This window comes from Miscanthus floridulus, chromosome 7 (assembly GCF_019320115.1).
Source record: "Miscanthus floridulus cultivar M001 chromosome 7, ASM1932011v1, whole genome shotgun sequence".
Taxonomy (NCBI): Eukaryota; Viridiplantae; Streptophyta; class Magnoliopsida; order Poales; family Poaceae; genus Miscanthus; species Miscanthus floridulus.
In genome coordinates, this window is record NC_089586.1 from 97,381,080 (window position 1) to 97,401,624 (window position 20,545).

General features: G+C 44.2%; 1 pseudogene; it reads right to left on the minus strand.

Moving 5' to 3' along the window:
* Window positions 1–15,461: 15,461 nt before the first annotated feature.
* LOC136465919 (UDP-glycosyltransferase 82A1-like) lies at window positions 15,462–17,067 on the minus strand (annotated as a pseudogene).
* Window positions 17,068–20,545: the final 3,478 nt, after the last annotated feature.

Genomic DNA, 20,545 nt, shown 5'->3' on the forward strand with positions numbered 1-20,545 from the left:
GAAACATATTTACAAGTGTTTGAGGTACCTAAGTTTGGTTTTGAGATGATCTTGAAGCATGACAAGATATGAGTACAAGGCTATTTTGATTGTGGAGTGTATTTTGCACATATTTGGTACTCAAATTGGAAGATCAAGATCAAACTCAAGTTGAAGATGAAATTTAAGTTCTAGATATGAATGAAAATCATTTGGTAGAAAGAAAAGAACTTTAGTAAAGCGTGTCATTGAGCTACCCTCACTCAAAGGGTAGGTTCTTGCGGTGCCCGACGTGCGGGCTTAGCGGGTGATGCTAATTAGCCGCCGAACCACCAAGTGAGCGGTCGACACAATGGGGACTAGCATGTTGGCAAACACGTGAACCTCGGGAGAAAAATCATTGTGCCAACCTTGTTCTTCCAATTGGTTTGCATCCCTATTACACAAGCTTGCAATTACTTTTATACATATTAAGCTTGTGTAGTTGCTCTTGTAATTAGATAGCTTGTGTAGCTTGCTAATTACCTTTTTGCTTGTGTAGCATAGAAGTAGCTCCCTTGCGTGGCTAATTTGGTTTGTGTAACCTTGTTAGTCACATTACTTAGTTTATGTAGCTAAGTATTTGCACTCTCTAATTTGGCATTGGTTGCCTTGTTATTGAGCATTGCTAGTGAGCTTAGTTGGCTCGGTGCTTTTGCTTACTAGCATGTGTAGGAGCTCCCTTGTTGCTTGAAGTACAAGTGGCATAGGTTTGTGTGACCTTGCTCCTAGAATTAGTTAGGTGAGCTCTAGCTAGCCCGGCACCTTTGTTACTTGATTAGTATTTTTGGAAGGTGCTAGAGAACATAGATAGAGGAGTGTAGTCTTGGCTAGACCGATCGTCTTAATTCCGCACTTGTTTCGGTTAGCCGACATGATTAATTTTAGAAAAGACTATTCACCCCCCCTCTAGTCGCCATCTCGACCCTTTCAATTGGTATTAGAGCCCGATCTCTCATTTGTGGTCTTCACCGACCTGAGAGGATGGCGTCTAATGGGCTAGATGTTTGTGAGGCACACATTTTTGATGGCACAAACTTACACTTTGGAAAAATCACATGCTTGATCATTTTCGTGCAAAGGGACCTAAATTTTGGTGGGTTGTCACAAGTGGTCTCACCCATGTCTTGGATCATAGAAATCTCACCAAAGCTCAAAGAGTTCTCTATGAATTTGATGCACATGCTTGTTGTTTTCTAATGGATGCTTTAAGCTTTGATTTGATGAAACAAGTAAACATCAAGGGAACCGCTCGTGAGATATGGGAGTCCATCAAGGAAACCTTCGGTGATTCCTCCACATGGGATGATGGCAAATTCAAGGAGGATGAGCCCAAGAAGGAGATGCATGAGTGTGTTGAGTATGATCACAATTTGGTGATTGTGAAAGATTGCTCCACCTCATGGTCAAGTGATGATGATGATGATCGATCCACTACAAGTTCACTTGACAAGGTTGATGATGATGCCACAAGTGTTGCAAGTGATGATGCTACCCCATGCACACTTGATGGTGATGATGGTTCATGCTCAAGCCATGATGAAGACGCTACTACAAGCTCTCCAACTACATCACCACATTGCTTCATGTCACAAGGTGACACCAAGGTATCAAATAATGATGTGGTTGATCATGTTGATTCATATGATGAGCTTGTTAGTAGACTTGCTAGCATGACCATGTCTTTAGAAAATGAGAAAGCTAAAACATTGAACTTAGAAAATGAAAACTCATTTCTAAAGAACTCTTGTGAAGAACATAAAAAATTACTTGATGCTTATAAATCTTCACATGATGAGCTAAAATTGAATCATGAGACACTACTTGCATCTCATGATGAATTATTAGAACAACATGCTTCTCTCATTAAAGTGTTAACAAAGAAACTTAAAAATAATGAGAGCTCATCACATAGATCAAATGATAAATCGCAAAATGTTGCTAACCCTTGTGATGTAGGCAAGAAGCATGTATCCACCTCTTGTGATGATTTATTAGATATGCCATGCTCTTCGCATATAGATGCTTGTTCTACTTCTATGTCTTGTGAGACTAACCTTTTGAAGGAGAACAATGAGCTCAAAAATGAAGTGAAGAAATTGAGCAATAAGTTAGAGAGGTGCTACAACTCTCAAGTCACCTTTGAGCATATGTTGAAGACTCAAAGAAACTTTGGTGACAAGAGTGGCGTTGGCTTCAAGACTAGCAAAGTCAATCATCAAGAAAGCCGCAATGACATGAGTGGTATTGGCTTCAACAATAGCAAGATCAAAGGGAAGAGATGGGGCAAGAGAAGATATGAAAGAGAGATGAAGAAGCAAGAACAAGAGAAGCTCTCTCATTTCATGTGCTTCAAGTGCCATGAAGTGGGACATCTTGCAAATGGTTGCCCCAATGAAGGGAAGCTCAAGTTGAAGAAAGAAGAAGAGAGGCTAAGGCTTGTCAAGTGCTTCAAGTGCCGCACTTGGGGTCATCTTACCTCAATGTGCCCAACCAAGCAATTGGTGAAGCAACAAGTGAAGCCTCAACCAAAGCCACAAGTTGAGCAAGTGAAGACACCCCAAGTTCAAATCAAGATCAACCATGAAGATGGTGGTGATTTGATGATAAAGAAGAAGAAAACAAGAAGGGGTGGAAAGGCAAGGCATCCAATGCAAACTCAAGATGCCAAGATGATGAGCAAGAATGAAGATGAGAAGAAAGATTATGCTCACATCAAGTGCTTCAAGTGTGGAAGTGTGGGACACTTTGCCTCTAAGTGTCCTACCAAGCTTGAGAAGAAGGCTCCAGCAATCCTTGAGAGGCAAGGCAATGAGAAGCACCACATGAGCAAAGAAGAGAAGGCTCAATCAAAGAGAAAGTGCTACTCATGTCGGGAAAGGGGACACGTGGCACATTCATGTCCCCTAGGTGACATTTCTAAGCCTACTTCAATTGTTGATAATAATATGCTTAGAAAGGATGGCAATGGTACCTCATTGGTTGCAATTGCAAAACATCCCGCTATTCATACTAAGGCTATGCCTAAGTATGTTGCTCCTAACTTGAGAGGACCCAAACTTGTTTGGGTACCATCAAAAAGTGGATGATTGATTGTAGGTACCATCGGCATTGGAGACTTGATTCAATGGTGTTCATATTAATCATCATATGTTGAATCAAGCATTGAAGCTTAGTGCATATTTAACCCAATGCTAAATGAAAATTGAATGAAGTCCAAGTGCTACAACATACAAGTGTCATATTCAAGTTGTGGTGATTTATTGGAATATTTGATGACTTGCAAATAATTGAGTTGAAGCTTGCTAGTTGGATGATGATGAGCTAACCAAGGTATATCTCTTGTTGATCATTTCATTTGGATGCATATGAGTTGATTGAATTGGATAAATATGCAATGCTACTTGCTATGAGATGTTTGAATGGATAATTGCTTAGTAATCAAGTTTGGATTGATTTGTGTTGGATAAATTCATGAGATGACTTTTAGTGAGTGGTTTGAATGGATATATGTCTTATGGAAGTATTCAAATAAGTTAGTATCAAGTTTGATTCATATTTGATGAAGAATAGCTCAATTGTTGAAATCTGTCCTATATTGCAAAATCTGAGCTAGCTGTGAACTTAGCCATGTTTGAGTATTGAAAACTTATTGAATTGGCATGCAAATTGGTGTACATGCTCTAGACGTATGGTATAAGATGCTGTAAAATTTTCATGAGAATTGGATAAGAAATGCTTCAGTTTTGGAGTGGATCTTGTCAGCTATAGTGCAGCAGTTTTCAGCATGTAGCAGTGGTGGAAGAATTGAAATATGGCAGCAATCTAGAAGTCAAATCGAGCTCAAATTTTTACAGCTGCTAGATAACTTAGTAAAGAACATCTCCACCAAATTTCGTGGTATTTGGATTTGTACTTTGGAGAATATACTCATTCCTTTGAAGGGTACAAAATCTGTCAGAAAAGTGACAAATGTTGGATTGATCAAGAGTCACTTTGATTGAAAGGTCCTCAAGTTGGAAACATGTTTACAAGTGTTTGAGGTACCTAAGTTTGGTTTTGAGATGATCTTGAAGCATGACAAGATATGAGTACAAGGCTATTTTGATTGTGGAGTATATTTTGCACATATTTGGTACTCAAATTGGAAGATCAAGATCAAACTCAAGTTGAAGATGAAATTTAAGTTCTAGATATGAATGAAAATCATTTGGTAGAAAGAAAAGAACTTTAGTAAAGCATGTCATTGAGCTACCCTCACTCAAAGGGTAGGTTCTTGCGGCGCCCGACGTGCGGGCTTAGCGGGTGATGCTAATTAGCCGCCGAACCACCAAGTGAGCGGTCGAAACAACGGGGACTAGCGTGTTGGCAAACACGTGAACCTCAGGAGAAAAATCATCGTGCCAACCTTGTTCTTCCCATTGGTTTGCATCCCTATTACACAAGCTTGCAATTACTTTTATACATATTAAGCTTGTGTAGTTGCTCTTGTAATTAGATAGCTTGTGTAGCTTGCTAATTACCTTCTTGCTTGTGTAGCATAGAAGTAGCTCCCTTGCGTGGCTAATTTGGTTTGTGTAACCTTGTTAGTCACATTACTTAGTTTATGTAGCTAAGTATTTGCACTCTCTAATTTGGCATTGGTTGCCTTGTTATTGAGCATTGCTAGTGAGCTTAGTTGGCTTGGTGCTTTTGCTTACTAGCATGTGTAGGAGCTCCCTTGTTGCTTGAAGTACAAGTGGCATAGGTTTGTTTGACCTTGCTCCTAGAATTAGTTAGGTGAGCTCTAGCTAGCCTGGCACCTTTGTTACTTGATTACTATTTTTGGAAGGTGCTAGAGAACATAGATAGAGGAGTGTAGTCTTGGCTAGACCGATCGTCTTAATTCCGCACTTGTTTCGGTTAGCCGACACGATTAATTTTAGAAAAGACTATTCACCCCCCCTCTAGTCGCCATCTCGACCCTTTCAATTGGTATTAGAGCCCGATCTCTCATTTGTGGTCTTCACCGACCTGAGAGGATGGCGTCTAATGGGCTAGATGTTTGTGAGGCACACATTTTTGATGGCACAAACTTACACTTTGGAAAAATCACATGCTTGATCATTTTCGTGCAAAGGGACCTAAATTTTGGTGGGTTGTCACAAGTGGTCTCACCCATGTCTTGGATCATAGAAATCTCACCAAAGCTCAAAGAGTTCTCTATGAATTTGATGCACATGCTTGTTGTTTTCTAATGGATGCTTTAAGCTTTGATTTGATGAAACAAGTAAACATCAAGGGAACCGCTCGTGAGATATGGGAGTCCATCGAGGAAACCTTCGGTGATTCCTCCACATGGGATGATGGCAAATTCAAGAAGGAGGATGAGCCCAAGAAGGAGATGCATGAGTGTGTTGAGTATGATCACAATTTGGTGATTGTGAAAGATTGCTCCACCTCATGGTCAAGTGATGATGATGATGATCGATCCACTACAAGTTCACTTGACAAGGTTGATGATGATGCCACAAGTGTTGCAAGTGATGATGCTACCCCATGCACACTTGATGGTGATGATGGTTCATGCTCAAGCCATGATGAAGACGCTACTACAAGCTCTCCAACTACATCACCACATTGCTTCATGTCACAAGGTGACACCAAGGTATCAAATAATGATGTGGTTGATCATGTTGATTCATATGATGAGCTTGTTAGTAGACTTGCTAGCATGACCATGTCTTTAGAAAATGAGAAAGCTAAAACATTGAACTTAGAAAATGAAAACTCATTTCTAAAGAACTCTTGTGAAGAACATAAAAAATTACTTGATGCTTATAAATCTTCACATGATGAGCTAAAATTGAATCATGAGACACTACTTGCATCTCATGATTTATTATTAGAACAACATGCTTCTCTCATTAAAGTGTTAACAAAGAAACTTAAAAATAATGAGAGCTCATCACATGGATCAAATGATAAATCGCAAAATGTTGCTAACCCTTGTGATGTAGGCAAGAAGCATGTATCCACCTCTTGTGATGATTTATTAGATATGCCATGCTCTTCGCATATAGATGCTTGTTCTACTTCTATGTCTTGTGAGACTAACCTTTTGAAGGAGAACAATGAGCTCAAAAATGAAGTGAAGAAATTGAGCAATAAGTTAGAGAGGTGCTACAACTCTCAAGTCACCTTTGAGCATATGTTGAAGACTCAAAGAAACTTTGGTGACAAGAGTGGCGTCGGCTTCAAGACTAGCAAAGTCAATCATCAAGAAAGCCGCAATGACATGAGTGGCATTGGCTTCAACAATAGCAAGATCAAAGGGAAGAGATGGGGCAAGAGAAGATATGAAAGAGAGATGAAGAAGCAAGAACAAGAGAAGCTCTCTCATTTCATGTGCTTCAAGTGCCATGAAGTGGGACATCTTGCAAATGGTTGCCCCAATGAAGGGAAGCTCAAGTTGAAGAAAGAAGAAGAGAGGCTAAGGCTTGTCAAGTGCTTCAAGTGCCGCACTTGGGGTCATCTTACCTCAATGTGCCCAACCAAGCAATTGGTGAAGCAACAAGTGAAGCCTCAACCAAAGCCACAAGTTGAGCAAGTGAAGACACCCCAAGTTCAAATCAAGATCAACCATGAAGATGGTGGTGATTTGATGATAAAGAAGAAGAAAACAAGAAGGGGTGGAAAGGCAAGGCATCCAATGCAAACTCAAGATGCCAAGATGATGAGCAAGAATGAAGATGAGAAGAAAGATTATGCTCACATCAAGTGCTTCAAGTGTGGAAGTGTGGGACACTTTGCCTCTAAGTGTCCTACCAAGCTTGAGAAGAAGGCTCAAGCAATCCTTGAGAGGCAAGGCAATGAGAAGCACCACATGAGCAAAGAAGAGAAGGCTCAATCAAAGAGAAAGTGCTACTCATACCGGGAAAGGGGACACATGGCACATTCATGTCCCCTAGGTGATATTTCTAAGCCTACTTCAATTGTTGATAATAATATGCTTAGAAAGGATGGCAATGGTACCTCATTGGTTGCAATTGCAAAACATCCCGCTATTCATACTAAGGCTATGCCTAAGTATGTTGCTCCTAACTTGAGAGGACCCAAACTTGTTTGGGTACCATCAAAAAGTGGATGATTGATTGTAGGTACCATCGGTATTGGAGACTTGATTCAATGGTGTTCATATTAATCATCATATGTTGAATCAAGCATTGAAGCTTAGTGCATATTTAACCCAATGCTAAATGAAAATTGAATGAAGTCCAAGTGCTACAACATACAAGTGTCATATTCAAGTTGTGGTGATTTATTGGAATATTTGATGACTTGCAAATAATTGAGTTGAAGCTTGCTAGTTGGATGATGATGAGCTAACCAAGGTATATCTCTTGTTGATCATTTCATTTGGATGCATATGAGTTGATTGAATTGGATAAATATGCAATGCTACTTGCTATGAGATGTTTGAATGGATAATTGCTTAGTAATCAAGTTTGGATTGATTTGTGTTGGATAAATTCATGAGATAACTTTTAGTGAGTGGTTTGAATGGATATATGTCTTATGGAAGTATTCAAACAAGTTAGTATCAAGTTTGATTCATATTTGATGAAGAATAGCTCAATTGTTGAAATCTGTCCTATATTGCAAAATCTGAGCTAGCTGTGAACTTAGCCATGTTTGAGTATTGAAAACTTATTGGATTGGCATGAAAATTGGTGTACATGCTCTAGACGTATGGTATAAGATGCTGTAAAATTTTCATGAGAATTGGATAAGAAATGCTTCAGTTTTGGAGTGGATCTTGTCAGCTATAGTGCAGCAGTTTTCAGCATGTAGCAGTGGTGAAAGAATTGAAATATGGCAGCAATCTAGAAGTCAAATCGAGCTCAAATTTTTACAGCTGTTAGATAACTTAGTAAAGAACATCTCCACCAAATGTCGTGGTATTTGGATTTGTACTTTGGAGAATATGCTCATTCCTTTGAAGGGTACAAAATCTGTCAGAAAAGTGACAAATGTTGGATTGATCAAGAGTCACTTTGATTGAAAGGTCCTCAAGTTGGAAACATATTTACAAGTGTTTGAGGTACCTAAGTTTGGTTTTGAGATGATCTTGAAGCATGACAAGATATGAGTACAAGGCTATTTTGATTGTGGAGTGTATTTTGCACATATTTGGTACTCAAATTGGAAGATCAAGATCAAACTCAAGTTGAAGATGAAATTTAAGTTCTAGATATGAATGAAAATCATTTGGTAGAAAGAAAAGAACTTTAGTAAAGCGTGTCATTGAGCTACCCTCACTCAAGGGGTAGGTTATTGCGGCGCCCGACGTGCGGGCTTAGCGGGTGATGCTAATTAGCCACCGAACCACCAAGTGAGTGGTCGACACAACGGGGACTAGCGTGTTGGCAAACACGTGAACCTCGGGAGAAAAATCATCATGTCAACCTTGTTCTTCCCGTTGGTTTGCATCCCTATTACACAAGCTTGCAATTACTTTTATACATATTAAGCTTGTATAGTTGCTCTTGTAATTAGATAGCTTGTGTAGCTTGCTAATTACCTTCTTGCTTGTGTAGCATAGAAGTAGCTCTCTTGTGTGGCTAATTTGGTTTGTGTAACCTTGTTAGTCACATTACTTAGTTTGTGTAGCTAAGTGTTTGCGCTCTCTAATTTGGCATTGGTTGCCTTATTATTGAGCATTGCTAGTGAGCTTAGTTGGCTTGGTGCTTTTGCTTACTAGCATGTGTAGGAGCTCCCTTGTTGCTTGAAGTACTAGTGGCATAGGTTTGTGTGACCTTGCTCCTAGAATTGGTTAGGTGAGCTCTAGCTAGCCCGGCACCTTTGTTATTTGATTAGTATTTTTGAAAGGTGCTAGAGAACATAGATAGAGGGGTGTAGTCTTGCTAGACCGATCGTCTTAATTCCGCACTTGTTTCGGTTAGCCGACGCGATTAATTTTAGAAAAGACTATTCACCCCCCCCCCCCCTCTAGTCGCCATCTCGACCCTTTCACCGACTCCTCTCTCTCCACCGAACGTCGCTGTCGGCGCGCAGATGGCATCCGCGAACGAGATCCTGACCGGTGCTTCGACCACTACGGCCTTCGATGGTCTGCAACCTCTCACTCCCCTTCTCTCTGCCTCTCTGTAAATCTTGAACATGTATTCCTATTCTTCATACCCGATCTAGTGAACTTGACTCGATTGAGTCCTAAGAAATCTAACAATGGTACCGGAGCTAGGTTAGAGAAGAAACCGGATCGGGAAAAAGAAAATAGAAAGAAGAACCCTAGATCTAAATCCTTTCGGATAAGAGAAAACCCTAGACCCAAATCCGAAAGAGGGAAGAAGGGGAAGAAGAAAGAAAAGAAGGGTCGGAACCCTAACCCTAACCCTAGTTTCCCATTCAGATGAACGAAAAAGAAAAGAAATCGAAAGTACAGAAAACTGAATCGGCAAAATCGAACCCTAACCCTAATTTTTCCCCATCCCCACCACGGGTTAATCCCAGAAGAGAGAAAGGACGGGGAAGAAGGTAAAAAGGGGGCGGACTCACCTTCGCCGACGCAGGAGAAGAAGAGCCGATTCAGGGTGCTGCTCGCTGGGCTTGGCCAAGGGGCGTCGTGGCCAGGCCGCTCGACGGCGGCGTGCTCACCCGTTGGGGAGCACGCACGCCGGTGAGGGGGCCGGCGACGGCGCCATGGATTGCCCGCTCCTCCGCTTTCGGTTCGCTCTCGATTGCGCTCACCTCGCTACTGCGGCTGAGAAGAGAGAGTGAAGAGAGAGGAAGGGCAAGGGCGAATGAGCTAGGGTTTTCCAGGGCACCAGCCGTGGCAGTGGTTTTGACCGCGCGAAACGAACGCTTGGCTGTCGGATCAAGACGGACGGTTGAGATTGGATGGGCTAACTCGAGGCCTAGGTGGGCGCGCGCTGCCGAGCGACTTTGCCGGCCCAGGCCCAGGTTGCGGCCTGGGTGCGGCCTGCGCGCGCGGAGGACTGGGCCAAGCCGACTTTTGCCGTCTTGGGCCGCGCTGGGCTGAAATGAAGGAAATTTTTTTTGTTATTATTTTTCCAGGAGCAATTTTAATGCATATTTTTTTGATGAATTTGAATGATTTTGATACAATTCTTCTGTGCAAATTTTATCCAACGATATTTTGCCAGAAAACTGTAAAGTTTTTAGTGCTTCTGGAAAAATAATAATATGAAAGATTATTAATGTTTCCGTTGTGCATGATAATTTTCATTCTCTTTTGATTAAATTTGAACCAACGGGATAATTTAATTTTAAGAGAAGTGATGAATTTCTGATAATTTTGATGAGATTATGATGTTGTTATTTTCTGACCAATGTTGTTAATAACAATATTATAATTTTGATCCATGAGAAATTGTGCATTAATTTTACTTCTGCCCAATGGTGATGTAAAATGTTTGCATGGATGAATTATAAGTTTTAATTTGACCAACATTGAGTTAAAGCATGAAATTTTATGTATAAATGTTTCTTACTTACTCTGGTGTGATTTCAGGAGGCAAATGCATTGTGAACATTGCCAACATCCCGACACTCAATGGGACCAATCACCGTGTGTGGCGGGAGAAGTATGAATTGAAACTTGCGTTGGGAAAGGTCAATTTTGCCATCACCTCACCATGTCCTACTGAGCCAGAGGACCCGGTGAGAGGTGAAAATGAATCTGACGCTGATTTCACTGCTCGAAAGCGTGATCATGCTGAAATAAGAATGAAATATGACCTTGAACATAGGCAATGGACTCTTTCGAACCGCAAGTGCCTGTTGGTGGCCAAGGCCACCATAGAAGAACAGATAAGGGGCTCAATCCCTGAATGTGATACTGCTAAAGAATATCTTGAGAAAATCAAGAGTCAGTTTACTGGGTCTACTAAGGCCACAGCAAGTTCACTGATTAAGAAGCTTGTGAATGAGAAATTCACTGGTGGTAGCATAAGAGAGCACATTTTGAAGATGAACACTATGGCATCTAAGCTAAAGAAAATGAATTTGAAGGAGGATTTCCTGATTCATTTGATTTTTGCTTCTTTGCCAAAAGAATATGACACCTTCATTGTGAATTATAATATGTAGCCTAAAAGATGGGGCATAGAAAGACTCATCTCAATGTGTGCTCAAGAAGAGGAGAGGATTAAGTCCTCACAAGGTGAATCCGCTCATTTTGTGAAGGATAACAAAAGAAAGAACTTTAATGGCAAGAATTCTAAACCACAAGGGAAACTTAAGTGGGATAAGGCCTCTTCCTCCAATTCACAGGGAAAGAAACCCTAGGATTCTAAGAATCAGCAGTATAGTGGAGCTGAAAAAGATCAGTGCAAGCACTGCTTCAAGAAGGGACACTACAAGAGGGATTGTACAGACTTCCTAAAATCTCTGCTAAAGAAAGGTGATGAATTTATTACATTTATAGATGAATCCCTATATTTATGTTATGATACATCCACTTGGTGGGTTGATTCAGGTGCAACTACTCATGTTGCAAATTCCTTACAGGGGTTAAGTGGGACGAGAACCTTGCAAAGAGGAGAAAGAACGATTAAAGTTGCAAATGGAGTGCAAGCCAATGTTGAAGCCATTAGAGTTTTTTCTTTAGAATTGAATAATGGTTTTGTACTTAGACTTAAAGAAGTACTTTATGTTCCCTCTTTGCGTAGAAATTTGATAAGCGTTTCGAAACTTGATGATGATGGAATTGATTGCCATTTTGGTGATGGCAAGTGTAAGATACTGGTTGATAATAAATGTGTTGGTCTTGCCTTCCGACAAGACAAGCTTTATTTATTATCTCTTGCTGAGAATGCGAACAATGTATGCGATGAGAATGTGAATGATTCCCCATCTACGAATATAACTAAGAAGCGGAAGAGAATTGATTATGTCTCTTCGAAATTATGGCATTGTCGCTTGGGCCATATTTCGAGGGGGAGAATAGAACGATTGGTTAAGGAATCAATTCTCCCGCACTTAGAATTTTCAGATTTAGAACAATGTGTTGATTGTATTAAAGGAAAGTATGTCAAGAAAATTAAGAAAGATGCCAAACGAAGCATAGAAATTTTAGAAATAATCCACACAGACATATGTGGTCCTTTTCCTGTGAAAAGTGTGGATGGTTATGACTCGTTTATAACATTCACAGACGACTACTCTTGTTATGGCAATATTTATCCAATTAAAGAAAGATCGGAAGCATTGGATAAATTCAAAATATTTAAAGCTGAAGTTGAAAATCAGCACAATAAGAAAATCAAGATAGTACGATCAGACCGAGGTGGAGAGTACTATGGGCGACATACCCCATATGGCCAAATTCCTAGACCATTTGCAAGGTTCCTACAGGAAAATGGCATAGTTGCTCAGTACTCCACACCGGGGGAGCCTCAACAGAATGGAGTGGCTGAAAGATGTAACCGTACCTTAATGGATATGGTAAGAAGCATGATGAGTTACTCCACATTACCGATTAGTTTATGGATGGAGGCACTGAAAACCGCCATTCACATACTTAATCGAGTACCAAGTAAATCGGTGCCAACACCGTATGAATTATGGACAGGAAGGGAACCCTCACTTAACCATTTGCGTGTGTGGGGCTGTCTGGCTGAGGCAAAAGTATTTAACCCAAACATAGGAAAGTTAGACTCCAAGACAGTCAGCTGCCATTTTATTAGCTATCCAGAAAGATCGAAAGGATATCGCTTCTATTGTCCTGACAGATATACGAAGATTGTAGAAACAAGACACGATGTGTTCTTGGAGGATAACATGATCAGGGGAGCATGGTAGCACAAGAAATCAGCCTACAGGAAAAGTGGGTACATGTACCCACTCCGATGGTTGAAGAACCATTCTTCACGCTACCTGCTGTTGTTGCACCAACAGTGCAGGACACTGTAGTGCCAACACCTATTGCAAGTTCTCCCGTGGCGACAATGAATGAACATGAGGAACCAGTCCTTGAGGAACCTATCCTTGAGGAACCTATAGAACCAAATGTTGCACATGAGGAAGAACAACAACAGCCCAATGTGGAACAAGTGCCAGAGGCACCTAGAAGGTCTCAAAGAATAAGAAGATCAGCTATTACTGATGACTATGAAGTTTATGAAATAAAAGAATTTCAGATGGGGGATGATCCCACCTCATTTGAAGAAGCCATGAGAAGCGACCACTCATCAAAGTGGCTTAAGGCCATGGAAGATGAATTGAAATCAATGAGTACCAATAAAGTTTGGGACTTAGAAAATATTCCTAAAGGAGCCAAAACAGTAGGCTGTAAATGGGTCTACAAAACGAAATATGACTCCCAAGGGAATATAGAAAGATTTAAAGCGCGACTTGTGGCGAAAGGCTTCACGCAAAGAGAAGGGATTGATTACAATGAGATGTTTTCTCCAGTCTCATGTAAAGACTCCTTTAGAATTATAATGGCACTTGTAGCCCACTATGATTTGGAGTTACATCAAATAGATGTAAAGACGGCTTTCCTAAACGGGGATTTGGAAGAAAATGTTTATATGGCACAACCGAAAGGTTTTGTCGTAAAAGGAAAGGAAAATATGGGATGCTGCCTAAAGAAATCAATCTACGGATTGAAGCAAGCTTCAAGACAGTGGTATTTGAAGAATGATAGAACGATAAAAGGTTTTGGGTTTAAGAAAAATGTTAAGGACAATTGCGTTTACGCAAAGTTCAAGAATGGAAAGTACATATTCCTAATTTTGTATGTGGATGATATCTTACTTGCTAGTAGTGATATCAATCTACTAATGGAAACGAAGAAATTCTTGTCCTCAAACTTTGATATGAAAGATCTCGGTGAGGCCTCATTCATTTTGGGAATAGAGATTCACCGAGACAGAAGAAAGGGGGTTCTAGGATTATCGCAAAAGGCATACATAGAAAAGGTCCTAAAGAAATTTAGTATGCATGTGTGCAGTCCTTCACCTGCTCCTATAGTCAAGGACGATAGATTTGGGGAACATCAATGTCCCAAGAACCAATATGAAATTGACCGAATGAAAGCGGTACCGTATGCTTTAGCTGTTGGAAGTTTACAATATGCTCAAGTGTGTACACGCTCTGACTTAGCTTTTATTACCGGGTTACTTGGCAGATATCAAAAGAATCCAGGAATTGAACATTGGAAATTAGTGAAGAAAGTCCTGCATTATTTGCAGGGTACGAAAGGCCTCATGCTTACGTATAGAAGATCTGATACCCTACAGATAGAGGGGTATTCAGATTCTGATTATGCGGGAGATGAAAGAAAATCCACGTCAGGATATGTATTTACTCTCGCAGGAGGGGCTATATCGTGGAAAAGCTCCAAACAAACCGTAACTACATCCTCGACAATGTATGCCGAGTTTGTAGCATGCTATGAGGCAACGGGGCAGGTGAATTAGCTGAAGAAATTCATACCCGGATTGAAAGTGATTGATAATATAAATGAACCACTGAGATTGTATTGTGATAACAATCCAGCGGTACAGTATGCTCACAACAATAGGTCAAGTGGTGTTGCCAAATACATTGACATAAAATACTATGTTGTGAAAGATAAAGTTCGGAATCATATAATAAATCTTGAGCATATAAGTACAGAGAAAATGCTCGCGGATCTGCTCACAAAGGGCTTACCACCCAACGTGTTCAGAGAACACGTAGCCGGCATGGGTATAAGGGAAAGCCTATGATTTTCGAACATACAAAGGGCCCAAAGAAAGTTTACATTTCAAAACGGAGAAGTGTATTGTGGCTGTTAGTCTAACAGCACTAATTGCTGTGACGATGGGACAGTTCTATGCACTAATCTATGATGAAATAGGATAGAAGCAAGAAAAATATGAATTGAAAATTTTGAGTATGAAATTAAGGAACGAAGAATAGATAAGAGATTAAGGGGGAGAATGTTAGGTTTGATCTCCCACCAGTTAGGCCCAACGGCCTTTTGGGCCTTGTTCTCGCGCCCTGATCGGGGACGCCCAACCCTACATGGTTGATGGGCCCCCGTCGCACAGCGCTATAAAGAAAAGGTGGGGGCCGGGGCTCGCAGTACGAGGTTCACCGCGTCGCCAGTCACCCCACCAGCATCCTAACCCTAACCCGATCTTGAGAAGGGGCGCTGCCAGCGACGGGAAGCACCACCGACGCCGGCAACGCCACCCCGACGCACACGCCGCCAAGGACGCCACTGCACCGACTCCTCTCTCTCCACCGAACGTCGCTGTCGGCGCGCAGATGGCGTCCGCGAACGAGATCCTGACCGGTGCTTCGACCACTACGGCCTTCGATGGTCTACAACCTCTCACTCCCCTTCTCTCTGCCTCGCTCTCTGTAAATCTTGAACATGTATTCCTATTCTTCATACCCGATCTGGTGAACTTAGACTCGATTGAGTCCTAAGAAATCTTACACATCCCATTCACTTTCTCTTGCAAACGCCTACCCTCCTCGCCCTCCATGACCCTCTCAACACAGTCCTTCACAGCATTCCGGTCGGTGCTGGCCATCGCGATCCCAGCCTCCCATATCTTGACGATGTAGGCACAGTTGATGAACTGGTCGCCGGAGGTAGCAAATCATGCGGACTCGATGCCTCACGGCTTGCAGCGTCGAGTTCCAGCCGCAGTGCGTGATGTAGCACCCCACAGCGTGGTGACTGAGAACCTCCTCCTGCGGCGCCCACGGGAGTCATCTTGCCGGTGCCGCGGCCGGCGACGACGGTCTCCACGAACCCGTCGGGGAGGCCGGCTCGCCACGACGTGTGGTTCTTCAGAACCCAGAGGAACGGCCGGCCGGCGGCCTGCAAACTGAGCGCGAACTCGGCTATCTTTTCCGGGCCGATCGGCGCGATCCAGCTCCCGAACGAAACGTAGACCACCGACCCGGGACTCTGCCGGTCCAACCAATCCATGCAGGTGGAGTCCGCCTGACATGGTGCAGGCCGCTGCTGCCGTGCTCTTCGAATTCTCGTACGGGAAGCCGCATGACGAGCCGGCGTTCTCGGCACGAGCCTCCAGCATGTTGCTGTCGTTGCTGTTGCTGTTGAAGAGTGGCCCGATGTGGAGGATGCGCTGCCACGGCGGCAGGTCGTACCGGTCGGAGTCGCTGCTGCTGGCGCCTTCGCCGGGGAAGGAGTTGACGAGGATGGTGGGGAGGCGCTTCGCGCGGTCCACGGTTCGCTTCCAGAATGCGAACCTGGATTGCTGGGATGCCGCGCCACCGACGAGCCATGTCAGATCTTTGGTACTCAGTTGTAACCTCGAGGGTAGTATCGGGTCTCCAATCTTTTGATGTCTGTTAACTTGATCTTCGTCGTCTCCGTTCGTCGATGATGGTGGCAGTGGCTCACCTTCATGTCAGTGATTGTAAATCTTTCAGCACGCACGCTTTTCATACAAATATCTATAGGCATATCTTTGCCGTAAATCAGTAGAGATGGACGCAACGAAATGCTTGGGACATTGGAACTTGCAGTACATAGCTAGGCAGGCATGGTGGCTGGCATACCGGATCCGGAGATGAAGCCCTTGCTGATGAGCTCCGGAATGGCCGCCACGATGCGGTAGCTCGCGAACATCACCGGCCAGAACCCCACGGCGGGCACGCCGCACCGCGGGGCCACGGGGACGGACCACGACGCCAGGATGTCCACGACGAGGCAGGAGCAGGACACGCCTGCTTTCATGAGCATTCGCTCCAGGTGGGCCGGCATGTGGTGCTCCATGGCGTGCACGATGGTGGCGAAGCCCGGGGGTTCGTCGTCTCCGCCGTCGTCCGGGACGCCGCTCGGGATGGGCACGAGGGCCAACTCGGCGCTGCGGGCATCGCCGGTCTCGGTCTGTCCCATGCGGCGGTGGACGAAGTCAGGCACCGCTACAGTGCCGCGACGCCGCCGCGGTCCGCGAGGGCGCGCGCCAGGTGGAGCATCGGTGTGATGTGGCCCTGCGCCGGGAATGGCACGAACACGATGGCGCGCTGCGCCTGCGTGGATTCGGCGCCCATGCCGGCGTTTGTTGGCCTGAACTATGGGATGCGTGTTCGTGGATCGGTTATTTGGTTTCCCAACGCTGTGTGGGCTACAGGATTTATAGGCTAGCAGACATGGTGCACTGTCCTTTTTTTTTAGATTTGACAGTCACAGGAGTTAGGCTGTATGGTCGTATGGATCCGTTACCGCCTAATTCTCCAACAGTTTTTTTTTTTTTTTTTTTTACTCAGAGGCTGTTCGGCAGGACTGAAAAATAAGCCAAAATACTGTTCCGACTGAATGGTACGAGAGAAAAATACTTTTTTTTCCGACCACGCCGAAGCACGTTTTTCATTAAGAAGAAAGGAGTTTCAAACAACAACTTGGAAACGGTAATCCAAGGTTACCGAACTCCAACGAACAACGAGCACCATAAAGCGATTACATAGCAACTAATTTGCGACTAAAACACACGAAGCAGCCGGGAAGCCTCACATCGTGGCCACGAGTGAGCGGAGGCGCCTGAACCCGGCCGTGCACTAGGCTTCCACCTCGTCCTGCACCAATAACGCGAGCTGCTGAGCCGTGGTTATCGAGCTGTTGAAGGTTTTTGCATTACGCTCCTTCCAAAGCGCCCAGCCGATGAGGAAGAAGAATGAGTCAAAGCCACGACGCTGCTGCTTTGGGATGAGCTTCCTGTTTTTTAACCACCAATGCAAGGCCGGTTCCTGGCTGGGTACAATGGAGTCTTGCAGGTGCAGCTTGCACAGCCAAATGTGCCAAACCACACGGCTGAAGGAGCATCCAAGAAGAATGTGGCCCATCGTTTCCACTTCTTGATCACACAGAACACAAGTACTGGAATGTTGTAGGCCGTGCCGAAATCGATGCTCGGCCGTCCAACACCTGTCATGCATGACCAGCCAGAAGAAGAAGCGCACTCGCGGCGGCGCACCGGTCTTCCAGATCTGTCTTGCGCCCAGCGGAGTGGAGCAACCGAGGAACATGGCGCCGTACGCCGAGGCCGCCGAGTAAGCCTGATCCTCAGAGAACTTCCAAGTGATAGTGTCTGGGTTTGGCGTGAGTTGTACCCCCTCAATGAGGTCGCAGAGCTTACCAAACTCAATTAGTAGCTGTACTGTTATCGGCGCTGTACTGTGCTGTACCCATGCATCATCAATGATAGCCTCAGCTACTGTCGCCCTTCTCTTTCGCGACGTAACCGCAGCAAAAACGGTCGGTGCAATGTCCTGAACACAAGAGCCCTGCAGCCAGCGGTCCTTCCAGAAAAGGATCGATCTCCCGTCGCCCACGGTGAAAACCATTGCTGCCTGGAACAGAGCAAGCGCAGCTGTGTCCTTGGTGTTTGTAGCTATCCCTGCGACGCATTCCTTCCAAAGCCACCGCGTCCGCAAAGTGACACCGGCCCTGGTCAGATCCGCAATGCCCAGGCCGCCCAGCTCCTTGGGACGACAGACAATTGTCCAGGCCACCTTGCAGCGACCGCCAGCCACCGAGTCAGAGCCTGCCCAGATAAAAGCTCGTCGAAGCTTGTCGATACATCCAATTGCCCAAGGCGAGAGACAGAGTGCGATGGAGGCATGGATCGGAATTGCTGATAGCATTGCCTGGACAAGAGCAGAGCGTCCAACAGTATTTAGCAAATTTCCTTTCCAACCCGGAATCCTTGCTGCGACCTTATCAAGCAGTGGTTGTTCGTCCGCGCGCTTCAGCTTACGAACCGAGAGCAGAATACCCAAGTAGCGGCAAGGGAAGTCCTGAATGGCGCAGGCCAGGATGTCCTGAATGCGTAGTATTTCCTGATCAGAGCAATGAATAGGCGTGGCGACACTTTTCTGTAGGTTGGAGAACAGTCCCGAGGCAAGGCCGAAGATGTTGAGCGTAGCCATGACCACCCTTAGGTAATTCTCTGTGGGCTTGATGAATAGCAAGAGGTCATCAGCGTAGAGACTTACGCGAGAAGCGGCAATACCACTGATGGGCGACAAGTGGCCCTGCGTCTCCACCCAGACCAGTAGGCGGTTGAGGACCTCCATGACAAATACGAACAGCAGTGGCGACAATGGGTCCCCTTGGCGGAGTCCCCTGGCATGGCAAATACGTCTGCCTGGATGACCATTGAGCAGTATTCTGGTACTGGCCATAGACAGAATGGTTGATATCCAATTTCTCCATCTTTGGCCAAATCCCATGTGCTGTAGGATCTCAAGGAGGAAGGACCATGCAACTGTATCGAAAGCCTTTGCAATGTCGACTTTCAGCATGACACAAGCTGCTTTCTTGACGTGCATAGCCTTGCATGTGAGTTGGACGTTCCTGAAGTTATCATGAATGCTTCTCCCCTTGATAAAGGCACTTTGATTTTGTAGGACAAGGTGATCTGCCACCACAGCTACCCGACGTGCCAAGCACTTAGTGATGATCTTGCTGAAACTGTGTATGAGGCTAATGGGCCGGTAGTCTCCGATTCCAGACGGGTTGGGCCGCTTCTTTAATAGGACCATATACGCGCCATTTAAGTGATGGAAGCTTCTGAAGTCGAGTGACCATAACGCGTTGATGGCGTGCATAATGTCGGTTTTGATAATGTCCCAAGTCGACTTATAGAACGCGGCCGTAAATCCATCCGGCCCCGGCGCTTTGTCATTTGGCAGCTCTCTGATGGTGGGCCAAACCTCATCTTCAGTGAAAAGAACCTCCAGGGCGTCCAAGTCCACGGACGGCAGCCCAATAGCCTCGAAGGCAATCCTTCTGGTCCGTTCAAAATTAACGCCCAGAAAGGTATTATAATGGTTGTACAGAGCATCTTCCATCTCACGATCATATATAAGCTGTGACCCATCTGAAATAATTGAGTCGATATGGTTGTGCCTGTTGCGATGACATGCTTGAAGGTGGTAAACTTTTGTATTTGCGTCTCCTTCAGCTAGAAAGAGGATTCTGGAGCGTTGTCGTGCAATGGTGCGGGACAACGAAGCTAGGCCAAGCACGGCACAGTGTAAGTTGAACTCCCAGGAGTCTAATGGCCTTCTCTCTTGCTCACCATCAAGGCATAAGATAACCTCCCTCGCCATCGCAAGCTGCATTCTGATATTACTGAGCTTGGAATCGCTCTGGCTAAACAGTGATTTTGTGCGTGCGCCGGCCAGCCCAGCCGAACGCAGCCAGCCAGCCGAACGCACTCTCAATCTATAAATTCTCACTTAAGAGAGTTTTTTTTTAAAAAAAAAAACTGCTCTCATATCTCACTGCCCTCCAACAATTTCTCTATTTCTTGTTCTGCGCTTTAGAGAGTCAGCTCCATTCTCTATCTTTGGTGAACAAGAAAACAAGAACAGAGGATAAGAATATTTGAAGATCTAATTGAATAAATTGTTGGAGAGGGATTTTTTATCATAATCTCTATTCCTATCACTGTGTAATGATGATATAGAGACTCTTGAAGTTGCTCTAATAGCTCACAACTAAGGCTCAGTTTGAATTCCATTCTCA